Here is an 18,402-nt window from a genome sequence, read left to right as displayed (position 1 = left end):
TATTGAATTACAAAACGGTGATACGAGATCACAATAAATTACAACCGAATCGATATTCCCATACATTTCGGGTAATACCAATTAAAAACTAAGGCCATACTAAGTAAAATTACATAATTCAAAATTACATAAAATAAAATTATGACAATCATAAATAAAATGCAGCATTATAATATGTATGAACATGCCCAATTTTATGCTAAATCGCCTTTAAGGAGCCAATATCGTATATTAATTGGTTTTTACGGATTTCGTGATTCAACCTTCTAAAATCACAAAAATTACATAAAATTCATATTTATGCACAAGTTAATTACCCTAACTTCTTAGGACTCAAAAATTAGTCTCCACTAGCTATTTGACCATAATTAACTCATATTTCTTAAAATTGTTCATTAATGGACCTAAAATTACAATAAAAATGCTATAAACTTCAAATAAATTACAAAAATTTCTAATAAATTCAAAATTTGAAATTTAAACTCATGAACATTCTGGAAAAATACCATGACACTCATAATATTCAAAAACTTAGGTTAAAAATTTCGAAATTTATTGGGAAAAACAATGTTGCGGTTTATCGGATTTATCAATTAAAATCATAAAAACATGAGAAAATTTTTATTCATCAACTTTTCAATTTTAGATCTGAAAAAGATAATAAAATGCAACATGTGACGTTTTTACTTAGTCATGAAGTATGTTTTAGCAATTTTTCACTAATTAAGTCACTATTTATTCTATTTTTTATTAAAAATTCATAAATCATGCATGAAGACTTCATTATAGTCTATTATTTTACACACATCTTATAAAATTCCATGTGACAACATACTAAATTTCAATGACCATATTCGAAATATTTCTCATATTAACCTATTTTTCATTTAAATTCGATTTTTATCATGAAAAATCCATATTTCGAGCATAAAAACTCAAAAAATTCTAAAACTTTCCAGATCATCTAAAAATAATATATGTGAAACCATATCCAAAAACCACTGGAAAATTCGAAGTTTAGTTAATTTTCGTCCAAAAATGACATTTTTATCATAAAAATCACATTTTAATGCCATTTTTATATAAGATGAACAATAAAAATCCATAAATTAACCAAAATATCCTAAATACAATTAAGGATCAGAAACTTTAACATGCATAATAAATTTCGTGATATTTCATAATAAACACAAATTTATAAGTTTTGTTTGTTAATCATATAACTCGGAAAAACAATAACCGATTTGCATGCAAACAACCTCTTGCTCATGATACCACTTGTTAGAAATCTATATCTCATTATACAACATATTCTTATATGTTTCAAATTTATTTAGTCATAAAATAAATTCTAGATCCATACCGCTTGTTAGAAATCTATATCTCATTATACAACATATTCATATATGTTGTTGTTAATTTAGTCATAAAATTAAATGGTGATCTTATGCATGCAAACAATAAACAATTTAAAGAAGAAATCTTCATCTTACATTGGTATTTCGGTTTATATGGGCACAAGAGAGTTCTCCTACTCTCTTGTTCTTGTGCTCTCCTTAATGGATGAACTAGGATCCAAGTGTAGAATCCCTCCCAAAGTAAAATAACCAAGGCAAACTCTTAATCAAATTAATATTATGTATACTAGAATAATATTAATTTTGGTATTAAAATTGACCCAAAAATATTATTGGACTCTCTATTATTTCGGTTAAAGAGAAGGAAGAGAAGGAAGAATTTTTATCTTTCTAAAACTCAAATTTTAGATAATCATAGAATGAATACAACACTAACTATTTTCTAGTGTATGTTAGGTTCAAATAAGAAGAAAAACAAAGTGTTTTTCTTCTCAAAAAACCGGGTGGAAGAGGGGAAGAAGAGAGAGCCAATGCATGCATGAGTTTGTCTTTACAATGACCACTAGGCTGCATCGCTAGTTTATTAGGAAAATGATTATGTTTACCACTAACATAATCAACACAATATCATCCTAATACCCCTTAATTTCGGTTTACATAGATAAAATGGACTCCATATTATCTTTGTCAAAATGTCAATTTGTCTTATGTCATATGTCATATGTCACATAAAATTGTTATGTATTTTTAACATATTAAAAATCAACGTATTAATAAAAACACATCATATACAAAAATCGACTTAGCAATTCATTATTGCTTGTACCAAAATATTTTACCAATTTATAAATCACAATAACTTGTATTCATAATAATTCATTCAATTTCAATTGTTTCCTTAAACAATAATTTCATCCAAGTAATGAAACAATTCGACTACTTAGACCGTATCTTATTTAATCAGATTATAATGAGATACGTAAATTTTACTTCCAAAATCGTCCGTCAATTTTTAAGAAATTTAATTGACCCGTATCGTTACACGATCAATTAAATGATCAATTAAGAGTGTTACCCTTTAGGTATGACCTAAGGGGATCAACTGGTCACCACCGTCTCACGACAGTAATGTCAAACTCTAGTAAGCCAATCATTACCGATATGTGTGGACCAGTTGACAAGAAATATTACTTCCCAATTGTAATCTTTAAAATGAGACTTAAACATGTGATCATCATGATCAACAGTTGTGATCGCATTATTGTCGGAGGACACATATTCCAACAATCTCCCACTTGTCCTCGACAAGTGTGCGTCACCAATTCTCTTGTCCTATTACTATCTCCCACTCAATGCAAGGTGTCTTTCAGGTCGTACTTGCAAGTGATCATATCGAGAGTGGTTTCCTCGATCTGGAGAATAACTGATTGACCGGATTTGTCCACCATGGATACATTCCGAGCGTGGCCACGCATTTCCAGTTCATTACTCCTCGAGTGGCCCTGAGATATTGTTATAACCCTGACTAGGGTTGGACAATTCCTATTGCACTCATTCCCTTCGACTAACCACAGCCATCATAACCCAAAATGTGCCCATTTGACCCCATTTACGAAGGTCGTAGTAACACAAATCAAAGTTAATCTGAAACTGTGCCATCTTAGGCGAATAGTCTTTAGTCAAAAGAATCGACTCATTCGAATACTATAGTAGCTCTCGCCACGACCAGGCTATATAAATTTGCCAGAACTCTATAAGTGGTCATAAGGCCCGACAAAGTGTTCCTAACAGTCTGCCTATGTGATCGACTAGTCATTCTCATATGAATCCATGGCACTTGAACTTGCCATCAATCGTATCACATTCTAGTCACTTCGAGACGTCACCTCATGTAAGTGACTATGGGCAAATACAATGCTAATCCGTGTTCACTTTAACGGGGTTCAGTTGTCTCTACAACCCGTTTGGACATAGAAAAGTACAAGGTGAGTTAATAATAACTCAAACGACAAATGTCGACATCATACTCGGGTAGTCAATACCATATTACAACCTTGTGATGCATATCGTAAGTGTGTAAACACTTGTTGATTGCAATAGAAGTTTAACATATCATGTGTCCATGTGTTCAAACTTCCTATAATCGCATTTTCCTTTACGTTCATGTTATCTTCTCATAGCATGAACCTTACCAAGTACAAATCTAGGTTCACAACCTCGGTTTCAGTTCTTTATCTTGAAAGAACTTCCTTGTCGATTATCACATAACAAACGAATTTGTGGTGAATGATATAACTTGTACTGTTCAAGTACTCCATCCACACACAATGCACTAGGTATATGTTTTGTAGAGTCTTGCAACAATTTGTCAAGATGATTTGCCTAGCACTTCTCACAAGTCCTAGCATTTTAGGAAAGATTAGTTTTGAGTAACTTCTTATTGAACTAAGTATCTTTCCAAACTTCTTATTTCTCCTTTAGCTTGAAAAGTTTAGGATTTTCATAAATCCTTACGCGTGTTTGGATTCCTTTAATATGTGCAACCTCTTGACACATAACAGAGTCTTTCGTCCAACATTAAAAACGCTCATCGGACTCTCCTCGAGAATTCATGACGTTTCTTCTATGGCTTACCAATGAATCATCATGTTCTTATGCATATGATTCATTTTGAACATGTGCATGATTATTCCAATGGCGGAAACATTAGTAACTAATAATCATGAGATCAACCATTCTTTTCAAGTTTACATCGATCCATGAAGGATCGGAGCCATGAAGTATTAGTGAGAGTCGTGGCATTGGTGTTTGGATTTGCCATTTTCTCGAGGTAACACCGTCTTTTTGAATCGCCATCTTGAATGACACCGTTTTTAAGGAACTCCGGAATAAATAAATTACATAACAAATTACATAATATCCTATTATACATTTGTAATTAAAATAAAATAAATCTATTAAATTACAAAACAGTGATACGAGATCACAATAAATTACAACCGAATCGATATTCCCATACATTTCGGGTAATATCAATTAAAAACTAAGGCCATACTAAGTAGAAATTACATAATTCAAAAAATTACATAAAATAAAATTATGACAATCATAAAGCAAATGCAGCATTATAATATGTATGAACATGCCCAATTTTATGCTAAATCACCTTTAAGTAGCCAATATCGTATATTACACGGTTTTTACGGATTTGCGTGATTCAATGTTTTAAAATCACAATAAAATACATAATTTCATATTTATGCATAAGTTAATTACCCTAACCTCTTAGGACTCAAAATTGGTCTCCACTAACTATTTGACCATAATTAACTCATATTTCTAAAATTGTTCATTATTGGACTTAAAATTAAAATAAAAAGGCAATAAACTTCAAATAAATCACAAAAATTCCAAATAAATTCAAAATTCAAAATTTAAAATTTGTAAACATTCTGGAAAAATACCATGACACTCATAATGTTCAAAAACTTAGGTTAAAATTTCGTAAAATTATCGGAAAACTATGTTGCGGTTTAACGGATTTATCAATAAAAATCATAAAAACATGAGAAAAAGTATATTCATGAACTTTTCAATTTTATATCTGAAAACGATAATAAAATGCAACATGTGACATTTTTCCTTAGTCATTGAGTATGTTTTTCACTAATAAAGTCACTATTTATGCTATTTTTCTTCAAAAATCTATAAATCATGCATAAAGACTTCAATATAGCCTATTATTTTACACACATCTTGTAAAATTGCATGTGACAACATACTAAATTTCTATGACCAGATTCGAAATTTATCTCATATTAACCTATTTTTCATCTAAATTCGATTTTAAACATGAAAAATCCATTTTTCGAGCATAAGAACTCCAAAAATTATGAAAATTTACAGGTCATCTTAAAATAATACATGTGATACCATATCCAAAAATCACTGAAAAATTCGAAGTTTAGCTAATTTTAGTCCGAAAATGACATTTTATTCATAAAATCATATTTTAATGCCATTATTATGTAAGATGAACAATAAAAATCCATAAATTAACCAAAATATCCTAAAAACATTTTAGGACCAGAAACTTTAACATGCATAATGATTTTCGTGATATATCATAATAACACAAATTAAACAAGTTTTATATGTTCATCGTATAACTCGGAAAAACTTTTAACCGATTTGCATGCAAACAACCAAGGCTCTTGATACCGCTTGTTAGAAATCTAGATCTCTTTACTAACATATTCATATATGTTTTGTGTTAATTTAGTCATAAAATTAAATGGTGATCTTATGCATGCAAACAATAAAACAATTTAAAGAAGAAATCTTCATCTTACATTGGTATTTCGGTTTATATGGGCACAAGAGAGTTCTCCTACTCTCTTGTTCTTGTGCTCTCCTTAGTGGATGAACTAGGATCCAAGTGTAGAATCCCTCCCAAAGTTCTGATACCACTTGTTACATTTTATGTTTTATTTCAATCGCCATGCTAGGCATGGACGGTTTTTGTTTTGTCATTAAGAACAATCGTTGTACTATTTCAAGGAATGATTTGGTTATAGGCCAAGCTTCTTCAATAAATGGCATTTACATTTTAAAGACCTCAAATCCGACTAATGATATCTATAACATTCAATCAAAGAAACTCAAATCAAGTGACCCAAGTGAAGCGTTCATTTGGCATTGTCGATTAGGTCACATAAACGAGAATCGCATCAAAAGATTAATTTCGACTAATGTGATTACACCATTTGATTATCAATCATATGGTACATGCAAATATTGCATACTTGGCAAAATGACTCGTAATCCTTTTAGTGGTAAAGGGACACGAGCTAGTGAACTATTGGGACTCATACACACTGATGTATGTGGACCAATGAGTATCACCGCTCGTGGTAATTATGACTAATTTATAACCTTCACCGATGACTTGAGTAGATATGGGTATATCTATATGATAAAGCATAAGAGTGAAGCGTTTGAGAAATTCAAAGAATTTCAAAACGAAGTAGAGAACCAATTGAACAAAAGGATTACGGTACTACGATCCGATCGTGGTGGAGAATATCTTAGCCTTGAATTTGATTCACACTTGAAAGGTCGTGGTATTATATCACAACTTACTCCACCCGGAACACCACAACTCAATGGTGTTGCCGAAAGGAGAAATCGAACCCTACTTGAATAATTTCTCCCACTCTGTCTTCTAGAAATAAACTTGTTGTAAGAGCCACAAAGAATGTTATGTCGCAAGAAACTGGTCTTTCTTGGCTACATGAGACGTTTTGTGTAAGACATTATTTCTTCAAAACCTAGAAGGTTAAAGTCATCACTTGTTGAAAATGATGAATTAGTGTTACTTTTAAGAAAGTAAAGAGCTTACAACTTACAAAGAAATTGTTTGATTCAAGTTGATTATTTCTGGAAAGTAATAAACATATGACTTACATGAGAGTGTTTAAGTCACAACTCAATATAAGACTTAGAGCCATGAAAATCCAAAATTAAAGGCTTGATTAGTGACAAAGGGTTTTGCACTAATAAAGAGAGATTTCAAAGCAAGATTGGTTGCAAAGGGTTTTGCACTAATTGAAATGCTTAAGTCTATTTGGTTCTTCTTAGGGATTGTGTTTCATTATGAGGATATGCATACAGCAAGTGAATCTAAAACCCACTTCTTCAAAAGAAGGAATGTATTCAATACATGTCATGAGTTTTATAGATTCTTACAATCCTAAGATAATGTGAAACTTAAGAGAGGATCTTAAGTAGGACATCAATGAGTTGGAATCAATGATTTGATCATATGTTATAAAACTTTTCTCGATAAGTCAAGAAGTTGTTTTTATACATGAAGTTTAGTGGGAGTTACGGTAATTTTAATTAGTCTTATATGTGGATGACATATTGATCATTGCGAATGATTTAAGACTTTTGGAGTATTATAATACATCTTTAATATCTAGATTTATGTAGATAAATCCTCATGATATTAGCGTCAATAAGAAGTCTTATGTTGATAAGATTCATGACTAGTTCAATTAAATTGAACATATTTGATTGATTACATTTGCTTCCGCTGCCGGATCAATTAAATGAGTAATGATGTATAACACTTCATATACTTTGAGTATGCTGAATTGTTATCAAAATCGAATTTAAATAATCTTTATCAAGTAAGCCATAAAGATTACCCTTAAGTGCTTGCAGAAGCATTAAGGAAGTAAAGCAAAGTGTTTTTGATGCAATTTTGTGTAAAGGTGTTACACAAGTGACAATTGACAATTGAGATTGCGCATGGTTTCCGACAAAACCATAATCAAAACACATTAGGATGGTTAAGATACCATTATGGCTATGTTAATTAAGAAGTATATTTTCTAGAATCGTTCTAGGCAATAAAGAACAATGAGAGATATTTATAACGGAAATTGAGTACACTTGCAATCATGGGATGTGCAAGAGGGATGGGTCCCGCATTAATCGTGAAAACAAAGTGGGAGCTATTCTAAGGCTAGAGGGCCTATGTATTGATTGGATCTCGACACGTACTCAGAAAGTTTTGTAATGCAAATGTATACATTACAAAGGAAAACGAGTATGTAGTAAGGTTGAGTAAGGTACAAGAAGTTGATAAAACCTACTAACCAAAGCCTTCTTATAGGCTTAACATGATGAGTCATGTCATTTCAATTAAATTGAAATGAACAACTACATACAAGATCAAATTAGATTATAGAACATGAAATAGTAATCAGGCATTGACTATTCATATGTGATAATCGCATTTGTCGTTCAATTTTTCTTTAAAAACTCCTTTTATACTTTATTACATCCAAACGGGTTGTAGAGACAACATTGAACCCCGTTAAAGTGAACACGGATTAACATTGTATTCGCCCATAGTCACATGTATGAGGTGACGTCTCGAAGTGACTAGAGTGTGATGCGATTGATGGCAAGTTCAAGTGCCATAGAGTCATGTGAGATGACTAGTCGATCACATAGGCAGACTGTTAGGAACACTTTGTTGGGCAGTGACCGCTTATAGAGTACTGGCAAATTTATAAAGCCTGGTCGTGGCGAGAGCTACTATAGTATTCTAATGAGTCGATTCTTTTGACTAAAGACTGTTCACCTAAGATGGCACAGTTTCAGATTAACTTTGATTTGTGTTACTACGACCTTCGTAAATGGGGTCAAATGGGCATATTTTGGGTTATGATGGCTGTGGCTAGTCAAAGGGAATAAGTGCGATAGGAATTGTCCACCCCCTTGTCAGGGTTATAACAATATCTCAGGGCCACTCGAGGAGTAATGAACTGGAAATGCGTGGCCACGCTCGGAAGTTATCTATGATAGATAAATCTGGTCAATCAGTTATTCTCCAGATCGAGGAAACCACTCTCCATATGATCACTTGCAAGTACGACCCGAAAGACATCTTGCAATAAGTGGGAGATAGTAATAGGACAAGAGAATTGGTGACGCACACTTGTCGAGGACAAGTGGGAGATTGTTGGGAAATGTGTCCTCAACAATAGTGCGATCACATGATTTAAATATCATTATTTAAAATCTCATTACAAGAATACGGAAGGGATGATACATTACATATATAGTCAACTGGTCCACACATATCGGTAATGATTGGCTGGCTAGAGTTTGACATTACTGTCGTGAGACGGTGGTGATCAGTTGATCCCTTGAGTTCACACCTAAAGGACGATTCCCTTAATTGAAAAGGTTAATTAGTTGTATACCGATACAGATTAATTAATTCCTTAAAATTGAACAAATTATTATTATAAGAGAGGGAAAATGACATCTTATTATAATGTGATTAAATGAGATTTTATTTAGTAATTTAAGAAGTTATATTACTAAAATTAATCAGTGTTTGCGAAACACGCGAGATGAGAATGATAAGTTAGTTATAATTACAAGATGTTGTGAATTATATTAACTAGTAATTAAATGACCATTTTATGAGAAAGTAATTTTAAATTACTAGTTAATTTGTTAAATATGATTTATTTAATTTGTAAATGATATTTAATTGGTTAAATATGCATTTTAAATTAAAACATGACATAAGACATGTCACATGTCACATGACATACATTTGTACAATTGACAAAAATAAAATGGACTCCATATTACACTATTGAAACCGAAATTGGGTGGCTTTTTTTTTAGTAGTTTTGTCTTATTCATTTGTCTTGTTCATTTGTCTATGACAATTGATAGTGACTTGACTATGCTAAAGACTTACACATTTTTGTCTAGTGAAGATAAAAAGGAAAAATAAAAGAGCCCATGAAAAACCCCACCCAACCGATTTTAACATGCAACATTAGAGAGGATTTTTCTCTAATTATTCATTCTTACATTTTTATGAAAATACCTCCCTTTTCTCTCTTGTTCTTCATAAAAATTCTTTTTGTGAATCAAATTTGTTTAAATCAAACACTAATAATACTAGAAGTAGTATATGAGTATTAGTAATAGATTTTAAGGTAAACTACATGACAAACATCTAGTACATGTTAGTTTGTGGGATTAAGGGATAGTTTTGGGTGCTACTAATTGGAGGGCTTCTAATTTGAAGTCAAGAATGTTCATCCATTAATGGAAAGCTCAAGAACTAACAAGAAGGAGATCTTGTTGGTGCCCAATATGACCGAAATTATCATAGTAAGGAACATGATTTCTTCTCTTACCTTTTTAGTTTGCATGCATAAGATCTAGAATTTATTTTATGACTAAATAAATTTGAAACATATAAGAATATGTTGTATAATGAGATATAGATTTCTAACAATTTGTTCCCTTAAAAATACTAAAATTAACAGATTACTACTTCTAGTAATTTATAAATAATATTAGAGATTTGTGTGAGTTTATTATTTTGTTCAACAACAAAACTAGAGAGATAAGTTTTTCTCAAGTTATCAAATCATTAGAATGAATTGGTGTTTATGGAAAATACAATACATAAGTGTATAAGGGGAGAGGCAACCGGTTTTTGACATGGGTAGAGTGCCCAATGCTTTTCCTTGTTGCTCTTCACAAGAGTGTAGGCTTGAAAGCCTATAATTAGTAGGTAATGATAATGTTTCCCACTAATTAGAATAATTAAAGCACAAAATTCCTTTTCCCCTCCATTTACACGGTTCATGTGTATAAGATGGATCCATTTTAACTTTGTCAATTTGTTAATTAGTATTGTGTGACAAATTGGACATGTTACTAGACATGTAGTTTAAATAATGCATTTTTAACAAATTAAAAATCATTATATAAATGAAATAAATCGCATACAAAAATTAACTAGTAATCTTAATTACAATTACTTAAAATGGGTCATAGAATTATAAATCACAACTACTTGTATTTATAATAAACAATTCACTCTTTATTTTAATTGTTTCATAAACAATAAATTAACCTTAAGTAATAAAATAATTTAATTACTTAGTACGAATCTTTTTTAATCAAATTATAAAAAGATGCGTATTATCACTCACAAAATCATTTGTTCAAATTAAGGAATTAATTAACTTGTATCGTCATACAATTAATTAATTAATCAATTAAGAATGTTTCCCTAGAGGTATGACCTTAAGGGATCAACTGATCACCACCGTTACACGACAGTAATGTCAAACTCTAGTCAGCCAATCATTACCGATTAATGTGGATCAGTTGACAATAAAATGTTACTTTCCCTTTAGTATTCTTAATATGACATTTAAACATGTGATCGCATTATTGTCGAGGACACATACTCCAACAATCTCCCACTTATCCGCGACAAGTGTGCGTCACCAATTCTCTTGTCCTATTACTATCTCCCCCTCAATGCAAGGTGTCTTGCAGGTCGTACTTGCATTTGATCATATCTAGAGTGTTTCCTCGATCTGGAGAACAATTGTCTGACCAGAATTATCTACCATAGATACCTTCCGAGCGTGGCCACGCATTTCCAGTTCATTGCTCCTCGAGTGGCTTGAGATATAAGATAACCCTGACGGGGATGGACAATTCCTATTGCACTTTTCCCTTCGATTAGCCGCAGCTCATCATGACCCAAAACAGGCCCATTAGACCCCAATTACGAAGGTCGCCGGACATAAATCAAAGTCACTCTGAAACTGTGCCATCTTAGGCGAACAGTCATTAGTCAAAGAATCGACTCATAAGAATACCATAGTAGCTCTCGCCACGACCAGGCTATAAAAATTGCCAGAACTCTATAAGCGGTTATAAGTCCGACAGAGTGTCCCCACAGTCTGCCTATTTGATCGACTAGTCATCTCTTATGACTCTATGGCACTTGAACTTGCCATCAATCGCATCACACTCTAGTTACTTTAAGATGTCACCTCATATAAGTAACTAGGGACGAATACTATGTTAATCCAGTCCACTTTAATGGGGTTAAATATTGTCTCAACAATCCCATTTGGATATAACAAAGTACAAGATAAGTTAACGAAAACTCAAAACAGTAAATGTGATTATCACACACGAGTAGTCAATACCATATTACTATTCTATGACTTATAATCATAAGCGTACTCATGCACTTGTGTAACGCAATAAAAGTTTAGCTTGTGATCATACCATGTGATCAAGTGTTCAAACTTAGGGAATTGCAATTTCCTTCAATTTCATGTTATCCCTTATAGCATGAATATTACTAAGTACATGTCTAGACTTCATACTAGACATAGGTTCTTTAGCTTAAAAGGAGCTCTTACAGTTATCACATAACTTATGATGTGGGTTTCAGTGGACAACACTACTTATAGTTTTAATGATGTTCACCACCCAATCACAACGTACTTAGGTTCATTGCGTAAAATCTTGCAATGGATGACAATAAAACACTCTTTTTAGTCATTTAGTTCTTAGGTCAATAAAATAAGCCTAGGATTTTCATAAATCCTAATGAGTTCGGAAACTTGAGTTTGTGTAACCTCTTGACACACAACTAAGTATCCTTCCAAACTCCAGAACAGACCATTAGTTCTCCTTAAGAATTCATGACGGTTCCTTGAGGCTTACCAATGACTCTCATATGGGTTAACTTGTTATCGACTTATCATGCTCCAAGCATTTAATTCATCTAGGACATGTGCATAATGACATTACATGACTATACCAATGGCGGAAACATTGGGTATCGAATTCATGTAGACAACAGTTCTTAGGTTCTTTAAATAACCATGACTCTATCATGGTAATTCTATATTCATCGACATGAATAACCTACTTAACTGATTGATTTCTTTAAGATGAAGAATCATTATCAACATAAGATACTTATCTAAGTGCCAATCCAACATCCCATGTTTTAATGGATTCACATGATGTCCAATATCATCCAGAATTGAAAACCTAAATACTTCTTTATAAAAGACAGTATATGCTCGTCATTCCCAATGAGTAATATGTTATGCAATTCATGAAGGATGATTTCTCCCACTAAACTTCATGTTTAAACATGACTGTCACCAACTCCCACTCAATTCCACATGTTTCGTTTTTGACAACCCATTCGAAACATTTTATGAATTGAAATAATCATTGCTTTTCAAAGTGTTAGTTAAAACCATATATGTCATTCACATATCCCTTTCAAAATACCCATTTTGGAAAGTGGTCTTAATAACTTACTTATTACATAATGAAATGTAGCAATGATTTTGAGTCTTTAGCATAGCTAACAATTAACTTAGCTTTCTATCTATGCAACTCTTAATCATAAATTTCCATTTACTTTGGATCGATCTCCACAATCCCAAATAAATCCATTTACTTGCATAGATACCATTTTAGTTTCATAAGGCTCTTAAGTAAAATGTCGAATTTTAAAATCTCTAGTTATATCCCTCCATCGATCAAAATCTTACAATCCAAGAACATCTTCTTTTGGTCTCCTCACGTAGTTTCCTCAAGAACATCTTCTTTTGGTCTCCTCTATGCGAAGAGTTTGTGGCTAAATTCACTCCCACTCTATCTTTAGGAAAAATGCCCTTTTTCTTCAAAGATAGCTATGAGCCACAAATAAAGATGGTGAAGGAGGAAAACTTATCACATATCAGCTTAATAGTGATTTAATCGAGACATGTTAAAAGGATAATATAAACTAGGTGATTTAAATTTTGATAGGTGTATCAAATAAGGTTGGCAACATTCCCTTGTTTGAGTTCAACAACTCAATCATAACTTCATAATTGATCTTACATAAGTAAATTGTGACTTTAGTCACAATGGCATCAGGAGAATCGAATTCATAGCTCATGGACATATAATGATTCAATCATTATAATTGTCAATTAGATCAATTTAAGTTGATAAAATCTTAATGTTTCTCGAAGCAAGTAGTGAATGATGATTAATTTTAGAACACACGATACGATAAAGTAAGCGACTTGGGTTACAAACCAAGTCACCAATATCCAAAATACAACCATTGTTTAAGGAAACAAACAAATTTCCAAGTCGAACGAGGAAATCAAAATAGTTCTAAAAATTTCAAAATACAACATGAAATAAAGACAAAACAAAATAAAGCCAAGCTTCCATCGATCTAGCATCATGGGCGGCTACATCTAGCTTCCTTCAAGATCTTCTAGGCTTGCTTTTCTTTGCCCTTGTCCTTGCTAGGATGCCCTAATTACAATAAAAGGGTAAATATCACAACTTGTATCAAAATACCAAAGTTAAGATTGAACCAAAAAGATCGGGATAGTAATTTACCTACTGGAATAACTTTTCCAGCTTTGATATCGCCAAGGTACTTAGGACAATTTTTCTTCTAATGCCCAACACCATTACAATAGTGGCATTTGTCCCCGGACGGGGCACCCTTATTGGGCTTAGAGGAGCTAGCTTCACAAGCTTTTCCTTTGTTCTTGTAGGGAGTTTCCTTCTTTCCCTTGTGACCACCTTTCTTGAAATTCCCTTTGCTCTTTTGATTAACGTTGAGCACATCCTTGGTGGTGCTAGCATTTAGCCCCATGTCCCTCTCGGCTTGCACAAGCATTTTGTGCAATTCATCGAGGGATACTTTCAAGTTTTGCATATTAAAATTCACCCTGAATTGGACATATGCTTTAACCTTGTTCAAGGAATGAAGAATTCGATCAATGATGAGTTCCTCGGGAATCTCTACCTTTTGCATTTTTAAGGTCTCAACATGCTCCATCAACTTGAGCACATGAGAGCTAAATTTTTGGCCCTCCTTAATGTTGAGATCAAAGAATGCGGAAGCCGCTTCATATTGAATGATCCTCGGAGCTTGTGAAAACATGGTCACAAGCTTCGTATAGATTTCATAGGTGGGGCTAATCTTTATAGTACTCATTTGGAGTTCGGCCTCCATTGAGAAGATCAACACATTTTTGATCACGGTCGACTCCTTTTGGTAAGTCTCATAGGCTTGCCTAGCGGCGGGAGTAGACCTAGCGGTAGGTGCGGCGGGAGAGGCCTCGGTAAGGTAACGAATTTTATCGTCACCCTCCGCGGCCAAGCGAAGTTGTGCGTCCCAATCGGCGAAATTGGACCCATTCTTTGTTAATTTACAACGATCGATGAAGGATCGGAGCCATGAAACATTAGTGAGAGTGTTCGAGCTAGTGGTTGCGGATGAAAGTGGAGTTGCCATTGCAATCGAGAAAACAAATTTAACTACAAAATTAAAAGTGAAGGAAGTAATAACCATCTATTGTTATAATAATACTTGTAAACATTTTAAACAAGATTTTAAGCATTTATATAGTGACCTCTACCCAGCTATTATAAATTGTCCCAAGATCCAAATTCATATTAACTTGGGCACGGTGAGCCGATTCATCCCTTATCAATATAACTCGGTGGATTAACTCTTTAATCGATTCTACTTCTAGAACTCTCGGTCGATAAAATTACTCTAATATTTATCTTTAGCCCGGAACACATGCGACTACGGTCACGAATACTTCCGTTGAGCTCAATCCAAATTTCGATGTAGTAACATTTTACTACCCATTTACCCAACGTAACAAGTGTAGCACCTCGGTGAGACGAGCCTACTTCCTTATGAAATTGGGATTCATGGTTTCTACTATTTGGTAACGCTAATTTTCAATTATTATTTAGTGAGAGGTCTTGTCAATTTATTATCTATCATGTTTTAAGTGAACTAAAGCGATGAACTACGATAATTTTAATTGATACGGTCGATGACTCGATAAAAAGATATGCATGTGTAGTTATGACGATTTGGCTATGCATGCAAACATATAAAACAAATGCAAAGCATAAAGATAAAATCCTAGTATGGCCTTCCTAAATAGTAAATCAAATAAACTATTTACAAATTCGGAAACCAACTCCTTTGGTCCCTTGAATCTTCATATGGCACACACTTCTAGGCAACACCATCTTTGATGGACCGCCTTCTTGAATTGCACCGTCTTCAAGGAACTCCGGAATAAATAAATTACATTGCTTTTCTACTTATACAATATAAAATAAAATAAAAACTAAATAAAATAAAAGTGATACGAGATCACAATAATTACAACCGAATTGATATCCCCATTCATTTCGGGAAATACCAATTAAAACTAAGGCCATACTAAGTTCAAATTACATAATTCAAAAATTATATAAATATAAAATATGACAATCATGCTAAAAATGTAGCATTAATATATGTATAAAACATGCCATGTTATGTGCCAAATCGACCTATTTAAGCTAATATCGTATATATGGTCCGGATATATGGATTACTGTGACAATTAACCTATTAAAATCACAAAATATTACATAAATCACATCTATGTCCAAGTTAATTATCCTAACCTCTTAGGACTCAAAATTTAGTCTTCACTAAACATTTGACAATAATTCAACTTGATATTATACAATTGCTCTTTAATCACTATTATTCATAATAATAAGGAAATAATTCCCAAAAAGTCATAAAAATTCAAAAAATTCAAAATCATAATTTTGTATATTCTGGAAAATTCCCAACATCCCAAAATTCTAAAAAAATTTGCCCTTTAATGTTTTTTAATTTATTTCACAAATAAATCGTATAAAACATAATTTTAACCCTTTAATTCCAAATTAAACACAAAATTATGCAATAAATCAAAATTAAAATTTTGTATATTCTTAACAAGTTTCTAGAACCTGGAAATGACAAATTTTAAGCCAAAGTCGAATTTTTATATTCTTGACTATTAAAGTTGCTATTTATCAATTTATATCCCATAAAAATTAATAACCATTAAAATCATACGAAAATTAACATACAACTTTAGATCTGATGTTCATATTATATATACAACATTGGGAAAACTTTTCATGCCATAAAATTAAATTTAGCTATTTATGTCAAAATAGTCACTACTAGTTTGAATGCCTGTGCGTTGCAACGGGGTAATTAACTTATTTATAATGCAAAAAAAAACGTTATAATGGTTTAATGTTTACATTCTATGTCTAATGATTTGTTTATATATTATTAAAATATCTCTTTAAAAAACATAAAAGATTTCATATAATCACCCCACCTTATACTAATCTTTCGATGTGGGACAATTCTACTATTTATATGTACTATATTCACCAAACTTGGATTTTTTTTCTGATGTGGGACAATTCTACTATTTATACGTAGTATATATTCATCAAACCTGCATTGTTTTTCATTGTGGACAAATAACATACTCAGAATTACACCATCTTTTTTGCACTTAATTCGACATCCAACCAGATCCCGAATACCGAATACAGACAATTGTTACTCATTATATCTAATAGTTATATTTAAATTTAATAATATGATCAAGTACTCTCCATTAATATTTGTACGTTGTTTTTCTTCAAAAAAAATTTAACATAATTGAGATACGGAAATTTCCTGTGGTACCCCTTAATTTTGTCAGATTTTCCATGTTATCCCTAGTTTTAAGAATCTGCCTATGGGACCCTTAAGGTTCTATTTTTTTGCCCATGGTACCCCCTAATGTAAAGGCTGTTAAATGGACGTTAAGTTTGATAGCGTGGCAATAAAATAAGAATTAAAAAATAATACCCCCTTTATTGTTTTATTGGTACGGATATCTCTCACTTTTAAATGACAATTTAATTAACTATATCATTATAATATTGAAAATTTCTCATGGTAACCTTGAACTTTGATAGATTACACATGCTACCATGGACTTTTGTTTTCTATTTTTTTTATCATAATTAAAATATGTGGAAATGATAGGAACCTATACTCTAATGATAGAATATTTTTTAACACGATTCTAATTATATTATTTAAACGTAGTATATTTACCACACCTACATTATTTTTTAATATGGGACATATAAAATCTATAGGTAGAAAATATAATGATATAAACTTTTAAGAGCTCTCCAAGACAATAGTTATGAGACTCAAAAGATTTTGGGTTGATGCCTAAGTTCCAAGGATGCCTCATATTTATAATCATAGAATCACCCACCTTATGCTATATTTCGATGTGGGACAATTCTATTTTTTATATGTAGTATATTTATCACATCTATATTATTTTTCAATGTGGGACATATAACATACTATGAAATACACCTTCTTTAATATGTGAAAATTATATGAAATCTATATATACTCTAATGATAGCATTTCTTACCATGAATCTAATAATATTATTTTCATAATTTTTTTACCGACATTATTTTGCCAAATAAAAGGTAAAAGTTTTTATATAAAAATTAGAAACATCACTTGAATATAAAATAAGAAATACAGAGTATATATTATAATAACTAAAATATTTTCCAAAGATTAACTTAGGTTAGAAATCATTATTGTAGAGGCAGTAATACAAACTCTTTTAAGAGCTCTCTCTGACAATACTTAAGAGAATCAAAAGATTTTGGGTTATGACTTCTATTTATAATCATAAGATCACCCTGCTTTATGGTAATCTTCCGATGTGGGACAATTCTAATATTTATACAT

The sequence above is a fragment of the Silene latifolia genome, chromosome X, assembly GCF_048544455.1.
Source record: "Silene latifolia isolate original U9 population chromosome X, ASM4854445v1, whole genome shotgun sequence".
Taxonomy (NCBI): domain Eukaryota; kingdom Viridiplantae; phylum Streptophyta; class Magnoliopsida; order Caryophyllales; family Caryophyllaceae; genus Silene; species Silene latifolia.
Note: the sequence above shows the minus strand (reverse complement) of the source record.